Source organism: Cavia porcellus, unplaced genomic scaffold, assembly GCF_034190915.1.
Source record: "Cavia porcellus strain 051 isolate PalLab524CR breed Dunkin Hartley unplaced genomic scaffold, mCavPor4.1 scaffold_7, whole genome shotgun sequence".
NCBI classification, from domain to species: Eukaryota; Metazoa; Chordata; class Mammalia; order Rodentia; family Caviidae; genus Cavia; species Cavia porcellus.
The window spans coordinates 71539489-71552291 of NW_026947490.1; positions in this window are offsets into that span (position 1 = coordinate 71539489).

Consider the following 12803-nt stretch of genomic DNA (forward strand, 5'->3'; position numbering starts at 1 on the left):
CATAATTTCATGGCAGAGAGAAAATGCAAGTGAAAATCACCAAGAGATTCAGTTTTAACAACACACAAGCCAGAGTCAGCAGAGGCCTGTGCCGGCCTCTCCCAACAGCATTGCCTGACTTCGTGTGAAGGGAACAGCCCGTTCAGGTGCACGGCATTTCTAGTGAGAAAGGCTAGAGCTCCTCTACCCACTGTTTTTCATTATTAGTAAATGTTAAATACCTGGTAACTGATCCAAATCAAATGAGCTCTTTTCAATAAAACATTGGCTTATTTGTTCTTAAGCTTTTGGGAGCCTAAAGGTCCTCCTTTGAAAATACAGAACATTACAAGTACTTATTTTTCCTCTCTGACTAGCACAACTCTAGACCAGAGAATAAAACTTTTAGCTTTGCTCTTACTCCACTGATACAACACAAAGATGGTTATTTCAGGAGCACGAACTTCTAATTCCTCTTCGTAGAACAGTGTCAGACATTAAAAACAGACATCTAGGGAGAAATACCTAGTTTCTGAGCATAAAAATTTAGGTTTCTTGATTGAATGTATATACATTATTGATTTCACCTGAACCTACTTTTAAATCAGATATTCAAAGAGAATTACAGAACACTTCAAATCTTGATTGGACTATAATTTAATGCTTCTTCATGCAATACCAAATATAACTTTGATTAAAAAATGCTGTATAAATTACACGTTTGAGATTTCAGTGGATTTAAACTAGCTGAGCATCTTTACTGAGGAAGAGCAGAACAAAATGCCAAAAATAACTTTTGTAACTTCACAATGCATCTACTTATTTTGGAAAAAGAATTGCATCCTAAATTTTCTTCATTAAACAAATATTAATTTTTTATGTCACCTGAAGAAACCTGAATCTTGGTTTCATCAAGTCAGGATCTAAGGGATAGAATTACATTTGGCTTCAAGAGACATAAATAAATAAATACATAAATAAATTCTAATGGCTTAGCCAAATGTGTGGGTTGGTGGGAGGTAGTGCACACACATTTTCTAAAGGAGAGATGAAGACATGGGTTAGGACTTGCTCCACGTGGCCTGAGAGAGCCACATTCTTATTCCTAACTTGCACACATAACTTTCATATGCATGGTTACAATATACACACATCAGCTTTGGGGAGAAGGTTATAAGAAAGTTAAGTGGGTAATACCTGTTTCAAGAAAGCACAGCTCTCCTGGAAATCCTCAGCAACTGTCAGTATATATCTCATTCCTGAAATTCCATACCACATGTACTTACGGCTGTCAGGATACCTCACATTTTAGCAAAATTCTTTTCAAAGGAACTCTGCAATGAAGAAAGTTAACTAACTATATAATTATTTACTTTGCCATCAGCATTTTAATTCACTTCTTAGTCACATCTCAAATAAGTCTTCCTGATCAAGGTTTTCAAACCACTCTCAAAAGCTTTGACTTCTTTTGCATACTTTTTACTTCTTCAAAAAACTCTTTCTTAATTTTAAGCACATTTCTTGATCTTACACTTCTATTCCTGGTTATCTGAGGTTTTTTGTACTGGGGATCAATCTCATGACCTTATGCTTGCCAGGCAGATGCTTATGCCACTGAGCTAAATCCCCAGCATAGTTATCAGATTCCATGGAAATCTGCATACTGTGTGCTGTGAGAAAGACTCCTGAGCAGCCCCCTTCCTGCCTGGCAGAGCAGTGTCTTTGTGTCTAGCTCATTGGTTCTGAAAATCTCTGTTCATTTGCAGTTTGGGAGTCTCTACAATCCATGAGTATTGTGAATTTGAAATCCCACATTCCCACACAGTACAAGCCTGTGAGCCCAAACTCCTGGGAGCAGTCCCTTTTCCTGGCTTTCTGCACTTGGATTCTAAGTGTTCAGCATTTTCCTTGTAGCTTTTCTGGTGCTTATTTGGACACTGCACACAACTCTTGTACAGACAGCCAAGACTTCAGGAGTGGAAGCCCTTCTCATTGGGAGATGCTTGAGAAGAGCTTTCTCTCATGCAGCATGGATGCTTTTGGCTGAGATCTTTTTAGACATACCTGTTTTTGTTGGTTGATAGGGCAATATTTGTTCATTAAAATATTAATGGATAAATAAATGCTCGTTAAGCCTGTAGACTTCAGTACCTGTTGGTCATCTGCTTTTATGTCTTGGAAGTAAATGAACTCCAGTGTGACCAACCCAACCTTCATAAAAGTGTGACTCATCAGGAAAATAGAATGAACCACAAGTAACCTGATGCTACACCTCAAACATCTAGAAGAAAAAGAGCAAGTCAAGTCCAAAGCCAAAAGAAGGGAAGAAATTATAAAGATCAGAGCAGAAATTAATACTAGAGACTAAGAAAGTAATACAAAGAATTAATGAATCAAATAGTTCTTTGAAAGAGTAAATAAAATGGATTAGCCCCTAGCCAAACTTATTTTAAAAAAGAATAAAAGTCCCTCAAATTCATGCAATAAGGAATGAAAAGGGCAAAATCACTATAAGGCCTGTTGAAATACAGAAGATCATCAATATCTACTTCAAAAACCTTTACTCTCATAAGTTTGATAACACAGAAGAAATGGACAGATTCCTAGCAACATGAATTACCAAAGCTAGATTAAGAACATGTAAAACTTCTGAATAACCCAATTTCAGTGAATGAAATTGAAAATATAATTAAAACCTCACCAACAAAGAAAAGCCCAGGTCCTGATGGATTCACTGCTGAATTCTACAAGAAATTCAAGGAAGACTTAATTCCAACATACCTCAACTCTTCAATAAATTGAAAGGGAAACAATTTTCCCCAAATCATTCCTGGAAGCAAGTATTATCCTAACACCAAAACCAGAAAAACACCCAACCAAAAAAGAGAACTACAGGCCAATCTGCCTAATGAGTATAGATGCCAAAACTCTCATAAAATATTAGCAAACAGAATGCAGCAAACAAATCGTCAAGAAGATTATACACCATGACCAAGTGGAATTCGTCTCAGGAATGCAAAGGTGGTTCAACAAGCACAAATCAGTAAACATAATACACCTTATCAATAGAGCCAAAGATAAAAATCACATGATCATTTCAATACATGCAGAAAAAGCTTTAATAAAGTCCAATATTCATTCATGATAAGAACCCTACTGAAAATTGGAATAGATAGTCTTTACCTCAATATGATAAAAGCCATCTATGACAAACTAATAACCAGCATTTTATTAAATGGTCAAAAACTGAAAGCTTTTACTTTGAGATCAGAACAAGACAAGGATGTTCATTATCACTACTTTTATTTAATATAGTATCGGAAATATTAGCCAGAGGAATTAGACAAAAAGAAAAATAAAGAGAATAAGGATAGGAAAAAAGTTAAATTATTATTATTTACAGATGGTACGATACTTTACATAGAAGACCCCCAAAACTGCATTGAAAGACTTCTAAGTATAATAAACAAATACAATAATAGAGCTGGATATTAAGCTAACTCAAAAATCAATAGCATTCCTCTACATAGACTACAAAACTCATTGAGAGAAAAACCACTCCCTTCATAATAGCATCCAAAAAAAATGAAATTGATAGAATTGTGGCATGGCAGAAAAGATAAGAAGTATGAAATATAAATGATCTTTATTTTAAGAATGCGGGGAGAGACCCCCCGACCCTCCAGGGTCTGGTATTCTCTCCCGGGTCTGGTAATCTCTCTGTCGGACACATGGAGTGGGGGCATACATGTAGCTTAGGTTTGGGGTGCTGCCTGAGGGGCATTAGTGATGCGCAGGTAGCCCATTGGTATTCATTTCACACCAGAGGTAAATTCCTAGGGGCGGGAAAGATAGGGCTCAAGATAGAGCCCCTGGTCCTGCCTCCAAGCTTTTTACCAGCTTCAGTGTCCCAACTGGGCCAAAATCCTTTCAGAAATACTTAGGAATCATTCTAACAAAAGAAGTAAGAGATCTATTAAGTGAGAATTACAATACTCTGAAAAAAGAAATTGAAGAAAATTTCAGAAAATGGAAAGACATCCCTTGTTCATGGATAGGAAGAACAAATATTGTGAAAATAGTCATTCTCCCAAAATTTTTATACAGATTTAATGCAATTCCAATTGAAAGACCATTAGCATACTTTACGGATCTACAGAAATAATTTCTAAAATTCATCTGGGGCCAGAAGAGACCTAGAATAGCAAAGGCAACTTTGGGCAACAAAGGAAAGGCAGGAGGCATCAAAATCCCTGACTTGAAGGTATGCTACAAAGCTACTATGATAAAATCAGTATGGTACTGGAAAAGAAACAGACCTGAAAAATTAATGGAATAGTTCAGAAGATATAACCAGAACTGCAAACACACTCAACCACCCTACCTTTGACAAAGAGGCCAAACATGTTCACTGGAAGAAAAATGGCTTCTTTAATAAGTGGTGCAAGAAAAACTTGCTTTGCATATCCCCAAAACTAAAACTAGACCCAAGCCTATCACAATGTACCAAAGTCAAAATATATCAAAGATCTAAATATTAGAAACACTAAATCTGCTGGTAGACAAAGGAGGCAGAAATCTTGAAGACACAGGGGTAGGAAAAGAATGCATGAACAAAAATCAAACAGCACAGGACAGACTTCGCAGAATCAACATCTGGGATTCCGTCTTATTAAAAAGTTCCTGCATGTCAAAAGAAATATTCAACATAGTGAAAAGAAAATCCACAAACTGGGAAAAAAATCTTAGCCAACTGTCCCTCAGACAAAGGACTCCTATCTAGAACATATAAAGAATTTTTAAAAAAATCAGATCCCCAAAATTCAAAGACCCAATCCCAAAATGGGCATCTGAGATAAACTTCTTCATCTTTTCAGCTGAAGAAATACAAATGGCAAATGAATACATGAAAAAATGTTCATTGGTCATTAAAGAAATGCAAATTAAAACAACATTGAGATTTCATCTTACGCCAGAAGGAATAGCCAGGATCAAGGAAACCACCAATAAAAATGTTGAGGACACTGTGGGGAAAAAGGAACTGTTCTGCACTATTGGTGGGAGTGTAGACTGGTGCAACCATTGTGGAAATCAGTCTGAAGGTTCCTCATAAAGCTGCGATTAGAAGTCCTATCTGACCAAGCTATTTCACTTCTTGGTATATTCCCAGAAGAATTAAAAACATCATACTACATATGTGACACCCATGCTTATAGCAGCACAATTTTCAATAGCCAAATCTTGGAAACAACCCAAATGCCCATCAACTGAGGAATGGATAAAAAAGATGTGGTGTTTTTATGCAATGGAGTACTACTCAGCTATAAAGAGAAACCACACTGAGACTTTTACGGGTAAATAGATGCAACTTGAGACCACATAAGTGAAATAAATCAAATTTACGTGTGTAAATACCATATTGTCTTCCTCATATAAGAAAGTAAAGAGTGAATAAGGTCCAAAATCTTTAGTAAATATTGTGAAAGGGTAAGAAACTACTCAAAGGAAAAAAAATAACTCAGGGAAAATTAGAAAAGAAGGAAGGGAAAAGGAAGGGAAAAAAAGATATAAATTTGTATATACATAAGATAACTGAGATGATTGTGATGTTAATTCTATTAGTTCTTGGAACAAAACGGTTAACATTCATAAGATTAGATCGACTTTGCATGCTTACATCTGGTAATCTGAGTAACTCTTTTGGAGACAACTGCAAAATAACAACCTTAGTTTTGTTCCTACCACCTTGCTTTGAAAGCCTATATTGCCATCGTTTTGGGGCTGTTTGTTATTGTTGTCTCTTTTTGTTTCTTGTTTTTCTTGTAATTTGTTTTTCTTTTCCCTCTGATACAGAAAGGATAGATGTACCTGTAAGGCTTATACATGCCTACATATCCTAAAGAGTGTACAAGAATTGATTTTCTTACATGTGATGGTATGAACAACTACTTGGAAGAAAGTGAGACATTATGGTAGCCATTGCTGATTCCCTGTCATCCTTTTGTGAAGTCCAATAATGCTTTTATTCTTTGTTTTTATTGGTTTGTGTCTGTTTCCTATTTTTGATTTCAATATGTGTGAAGGTAAGGACAGCTATTTTGAGGAGAACAAGAAATATTATGGTAGCCATTGTTGATTTCCTGTTGTCTGGTTTTGAAGACTTGTATTACTTTCATTGTTTTGTTTTGATCCATTTTATACTTTGTCTTGTTTGAATTCATTGTATGTAAAGATATGGACAACTATTTTGAAAAACACAAAAGACATTATGGTAACCTCTGTTGATTTCCTGTTGTCTTCTTTTGAAATCCTATGTTGCTTGCATTGTTTTGTTCTGATCTGCTTTGTTCTGTGCTATTTTATTCTCTTTAAAATAAATAAGTAAATAAATAAAAGTGTGACTGAATATTCATGCTTTAGGGTACACTAATGAGGAAAATGCTTTCACAGACACAGGATAAATCACTGTTTCCTGTGGAGAGCAATTGGAGAGGATTCTTTCATAAGAGCAGCACAGCGTTCTACACTCCCAGAGGCCAATTCTTCCATTTCCAGCAGACACAACTTACTTCCCTCACATTCCGGTGAACACAAGAAAAGAGAATCAGTGGTCTGGAAGGCTAATGTTTCAACTTGCTCCTTTTGTGTTATTCTCTGAGGCTCTTTCACCATTAGGAATATCATGGCTGGAGGCCCTCTCTTCCTCACCGAGCAGCTCTGCTCTGCAGACTCTGCTAGGTTCCTCTGCCCTGTGTCTGCTCGTCCCACCAACCTCATACTGGGCTATGGTCTTGCTGCCTACCAAAGCTTTATTTTCCCCTTTGGAATATTTCAAGATTTATTTCTTACAAAAGTAATTGTCATAATCAGTGTTTTCCACATATGACTGAATTTGCTTATATAGTTGTTTTACACTGGGCAGTATTTTGAATTTAAAGTAACAAGGCTATACTTTATCTTTGCTTTGGTTTTAGCACATTATAAAACAAAATAAAGAACAGTGGCACAGTGATCTCTGTGTCTGCCCTCCATTTTTTGGGAAACGTTGCTTTACCTTTGAAGTATCATTTTCCTTGCTTCCTTGTCTGATTTTACTTTGCTCTCTTTCAGAGAGAACCATTATCTGAAATTATGTGTTTATTATTTCTTAATTTTTTTGTTTTCTTTGGTTTTTTTTTTTTAATTTTATTCCAGGTATTCACTTGTATAGTATGTGATATATACAGTGTTAGGTCAGTTTGAGTAAATACAACATATTGATTAGTTTTCCTATTTTTGTCTATAACTTGCTTCTATGTTGCTCCTAATTTGCCCACTGCATGTGATTATAATTCATTAATTTTCAAGGTCTTGTCTCTGTTTATATTTTGTTGAACATTGATTATGTTTCCTGTATTTTTTGCTGTTACATTAATGAATCTCTTCTTTGTGTCTATGCCTGAAGCACATGTGAAAGACATGTCCTGTGACAGAGCTCTCCAAGAGCCATGCACATTGGTCCTGGATGGCTGTATGTTGGTCTAGCAAGCCCAGGTTGGCTGGCGTCACTGACTGCGTTGCTCCGACACCAGCACCTGGCTGACTACATTCTCTTGGCAGACACTCAGAGCACAGACGGCTAGCATGGCATTGCACACTTGCTTAGCTATAGCACAGTAAGGGTCTTTACATGCTCTGTCACCTACCATAAATTGGGTCACTTGGGTAAGACACATTCTTTAAAATCAGGCTGCAAACTGAATCAGTGCCCATCATAGATAAAGAGTTCCATGAGCAGCTGAGATTTCAGGATTCAGATGCCAAAGAGCGTGACCCAGAATTGTCAGAGCTCCATGTGATATTTGTAAATCTCTCTCTTCAGAACAACAGATCTGTATAGTGTATGATATATACAGCTTTAGGTGAGTTTGAGTAAATAAAATATATTGTTTAGTTTTTATATTCTTGTCTATAACTTGCTTCTATGTTTGCTCCTAATCTGCCCACTGCATGTGATTATAATTCATTAATTTTCAAGGTCTTGTCTCTTTGTTTATATTTTGATGAACATTGAGTATGCGTCTTGTAGTTTTTGCTTTTACAAATGATGTACTTCAATGAATCTCTTCTTTCTATATGTGCCTAAAGCACATATGAAAGAAGTGTCCTGTGACAAAAAAATTGACAAAAATCTTGCTATGTTTGGCTTTGTGCAAACGAGGGCTTCCAGGTTATGTCAAAATAATTGATATTAAAAAGACCCACTGAATTCAAATGTATTCATATTTTTGGTAAGAATTTGAAATGATAATAATAAGAAAAGGAAAATATATTTTATGCTCTCAATATAGGCTCCAATTGTATATATGGCTATTTTTTGAGAGATAACTTTAAAATGTAATTTATTATCTAAATGAACAGAATCCTTTATTGATGCTAAATTTGGGACCGTCAAGAGTTCATCATATAAGACATATATTAAGGGATGGTATACAGCAACTGCAGTGCAGGTCTGACAATTACATTCATAAAAACAAACTTAATAGTTCTTAAATATTTTGACTTATATTACCTTGATGTTTTATATGCATTTAATACTGAACTTATATCAAAGTATTTTCATTTTTTAAGCACTAAATATATAACAGATGCTAGCAAAACTTTTAGCATCTAAGCTTTATTATGTTCCCTCCGGATCTCTAGAAATTACACCAGTACATGACATTTGTACACACTCATTAGTTACCTTTGTCCTGATTAGAAAAGTCCTGAGCAATGTTGCTTTAGATAATACACCTAGGAATAGACATCTATATTTAAATGACAGGAGCATACTCTTTAAGATAATGCAAAAGTACAAGTGCCCTGGTTCTCAAGCCTTGCCTTTGATTGCCTTGTCAATTTTAATTATAGTAATTTTGGAAGCATCTTTTTTGATTTGTAGTTCCTTGCTTACTGTGTTGATTACTTTTCTCTCATTGCTGAGACAAACATCCACAGTTAAGGAAACAAAAATTTATTTAGCCCAGTTTGCGAATGTTTCAGTACATAATCAGCTGACTTCAAGCCAGTGTGGAATGGGATAGGGACAACATCTCATGATGCTAGAAGACAGCAAAATCAACAAGAGCATAAGGGAAGGAGAGAGAGAGAGAAGCCTTTTTCTGTTCCTTATATTGTATGCAAGCTACTGGCCCCATAGTGGGTGTATCACTCACAACCATAATCCCGCTTTGGACCATGAATCAATCGCAAACTCTAGGAGTCCACTCCTATGACTGCATGAGGCTTTGGGGGAACATTTAGACACATACAATAATGTTCCACCCTGTCCCCTGCAAAGACTCGTGCACATCCCTTTACATAAAAGGCATTTAGTTCATCTTGAAGCATTGCCAAAGTCTTAAATTTTCATCATTGCTAAAATGTCCAAATCTAAAGTCTCTAATACCTAAGGCAAATTCTTAGTTGTGAGCCCCTGAAGCTAGACACTTCCAACATTCAATGGTGCAAGATAATCATTATGATTTCAAAAGGTACAAATAGGGAGGTATAGAAGTGGAAACCAAGTAAGTCCAAAATCCAGCAGGTCAAATATTAAATCCTGTAGTTTCATACGCACATCTGAAGCAATCTATGGTAAGTTGTGAGCTCCGATGAATTTGTGTGGCTCCATCCCTATGGCACTTGTGTTGGTAATAAGACTCCCAAGGCTTCTCTCTCTGAGCCACTCTGCTCAATTCTTGAAGATATTCTTAGATGATCCACGTTCCTGGCTTTTTCAGACTTCTGGATTCTCTAATGCACCTTTGGTTTCACATTCACAGCTTCACACATTGCCTTCCCATAGTCACACTGCCTGGCCTCCTAGACCTTCTGAAATCTAAGTGAAAGTTGCCTTGGCCTCATAATTCTTGCATTCTGCATGTACCTAAAACCACCACCACATGGATAATGCCAAGATCTGCTGCCAGCTGGAACAGAAGCCATGCTTTCTTCTTTCTTGGTTGTAGAAGTCAAGTGCTTGGATAACTGAGCACTCTGAATCCAATTCTGAGGAACAAATCCTCTCTGCTTCCACCATTCTGGCACATAGTGCACTGTGGCTTTCCTTCAAAGTAAAGTCTTTCACTTTTGCAGTTTTAAGTCTGGAAAGGATGGAGACTTGCGATGCCCTCAGGCTATCTTTTATTTTCTCCTGTTACTTCTCAGAAATCAAGATCTATCCTCTACCATTGTGGTCTGCAGGTTTACTGAAGTTTCCATTCTGGTCAAACTCACAACATTTTAAATTATTTTTCTGGATTCTCTTCTATTGATTCTCAATGAAAATGTGACTAAAAGCCTCCAACAATAGCCATGCCACCATCTCAACATTAAACTGGCTTGAAATTTCTTCTGTCATGTTAATTAGTCCACTGCCCTTTATTTTAGCCAGCAAACTTTTTGCCAAGCCATAACATTGTATGATATCCAACAACCAATGCAACCCTTTTTCCTAGCAGAAATCTCTGAAACCTGGTTTTTACTGGCAAGATTCCTATCAAACTTCTGCTATTTTGAGCTCTGACCAAAGTCTCCCATACAGAATATTCTAAGGCATTCCAGCACTATTTTTTCAAGCGACATCTCAAACCTTTCCAAATCCTTCCTATAAGCATTCCCACAGGGTCCTGAACCACATGATCAAGTGTAGTCACAGCAATGACCCCACTCCTGGTACCAAATTGTGTTTTGATTATTTTTCTCTCTTGCTGAGACAAAATATTTGATGACCTAAATTAATGAAGGAAAAGTTTATTTAGTTCACAGTTTGTGGAGGTTTCAGTCCATAATCCATTGACTCCAAGGCAGGGTGGCATGGCAGAGGGGCAAAAGTTCATGTTGGTGGAAGACAGCAAAAGCAACAAGAGCAAAGAGAGAGGAGAAAGAGAGCAAGGCTCTTTTTCTCCTTTATCTTGTATAAAGGTTACCTGCCCCAGGGTAGGTGTGCTATCACTCACACCTACAATCCCAGCATTGGACTATGTATCAATCACAAACTCCAGAAGCCTACTTCTAAGACTTCATGAGTCTTTGGAGGGACAGCTAGGCACAAACTCTAACACTTACTAATGAGCTTAAACATAATCTTAAACATTTACTGATCATTTTGTTGATTCTTCTATTAAATGTTCATCTGAATATTTTGCTCACTTTTAATACTTATCTTTTTCTTACTGATTGATTTAAATTCTTTATTTATCCTGAGTGTTACTCTTCTGTCAACTATTTGTGTAACTTCCATCCTTTCCCTATGGGTTAGCTGACTTTTCACTCTCTTCTGGCTATCTTTATTTTTATTTTATCAGTCATATAAAATCCCTATACTTTATTTTTGTCTTAAGATATTTTCTTTGATGCCAGAACTATTTTCCTATGTTTTCTGAGAGTTTTATGTAAGATTAAAAGCAAAGTTTCTGTATATTTTGGGGACACTGTTTTGATGCATTCCAGCCCCCTTCCAGCTCCAACCAAATATTAATATCAGTGTTTTAACTTTATCACATCGGTGTTGGTTGCTGTTTACTTTTAGGCCTTTGAGTGTTTTTTACACCCCCTGGATACACAGGAGACATTTTAAAGTCTGTGCAGTTTTAGGTGTCATTTTTGGAGAAAGTTAGAAAATGAGTCATGGTAGTTACACCATCAGAAGTAGACCACTAAGTTATTTTCCTAGTGCTATTTCTCATTTATCCTTTACTGTACCTCATCTTTCAAATCTGTAATAGTAACTCTAATGTATAGCAGAAATTCCTTTCTTCTTTAAGTCTATCAACCAGCAGAATGTGAATTGCTCTTTTCAGAATAAATATTATAATGCCTGTCCCTTGGTGCACACACCCTGTGCCACCTCATGTTCCCATGTAAGTCAGGACCATAAACGTGACTGAGTTGCTCTTCTGGTAAGGTCATATTTTACGTGAAGGATAAGAGATTTTGTAGATGAAACTGAGGCCTTAAATCAGTTAGTTCTAGTTTCATTAACAGGGAGCTTACCCTGGATAGGTGGACACTAATAAACTACTCTTTTAGAAGAAAATGGGTCTCTTCCCAAAATAAGTGATTCAGAGCATGAAAACTCCTGGCCTCATCCTTAAAGGGCACACAGCTGGTGCCAGAGAGAGGCCTATGGGTGATGGTGGCCCAGCCTGGTAAGCAGGACTGGGGGAGGGTCTGGAAAGCAGGTCTATAGTGGAGTGGCAGGCAGAAGTGCTGCCAGCCTCTGAGAAAGCTCTGAATTGGGGTTCCCCAGTGAACACTGATGAGAATGCAGCCAGCTTGAGTAGGTGACAGAGCTAAAGTGCTAGATTCTTGACACCTGGCTAGGATCAACACCACCCTAAGATCTGGACAGAGGGTGACTGCATGGGGCTGGGGCTCAGCACCCCTGCAGCCACTGCCCACCAGCTCAAGCACCATTCTTCCCTAGGAAAGGGGGAACCCTGTAGGTGTTCTTTGGCATGAAAATAAAGCTGAAGAATAAAACCTCTCTAAAGCATTTTAAATCTAAGAATGGTAGGAAACAACAATGATTTTTAAAAAAAAGATTGTAGAAATTGAGGGAAATTAACTTAAAAGCCCATGAGATGTTACTTAAGATAAAATTACACCGATGGTTTGTGATATCCCTGCACCTTAAACAACACAGGAATATCGCAGAAATTCGTTCTGTGCAGAAAATGAACATGACATTTCTGCTCTTAAAGTATATTGCTTTAAAATATAATGTAGAGTGATTTAGATATTGCAAAGTGGTATAATTTTATTTTGAAGTTCATAGTTGATGGTAAAATGTCCCTGTA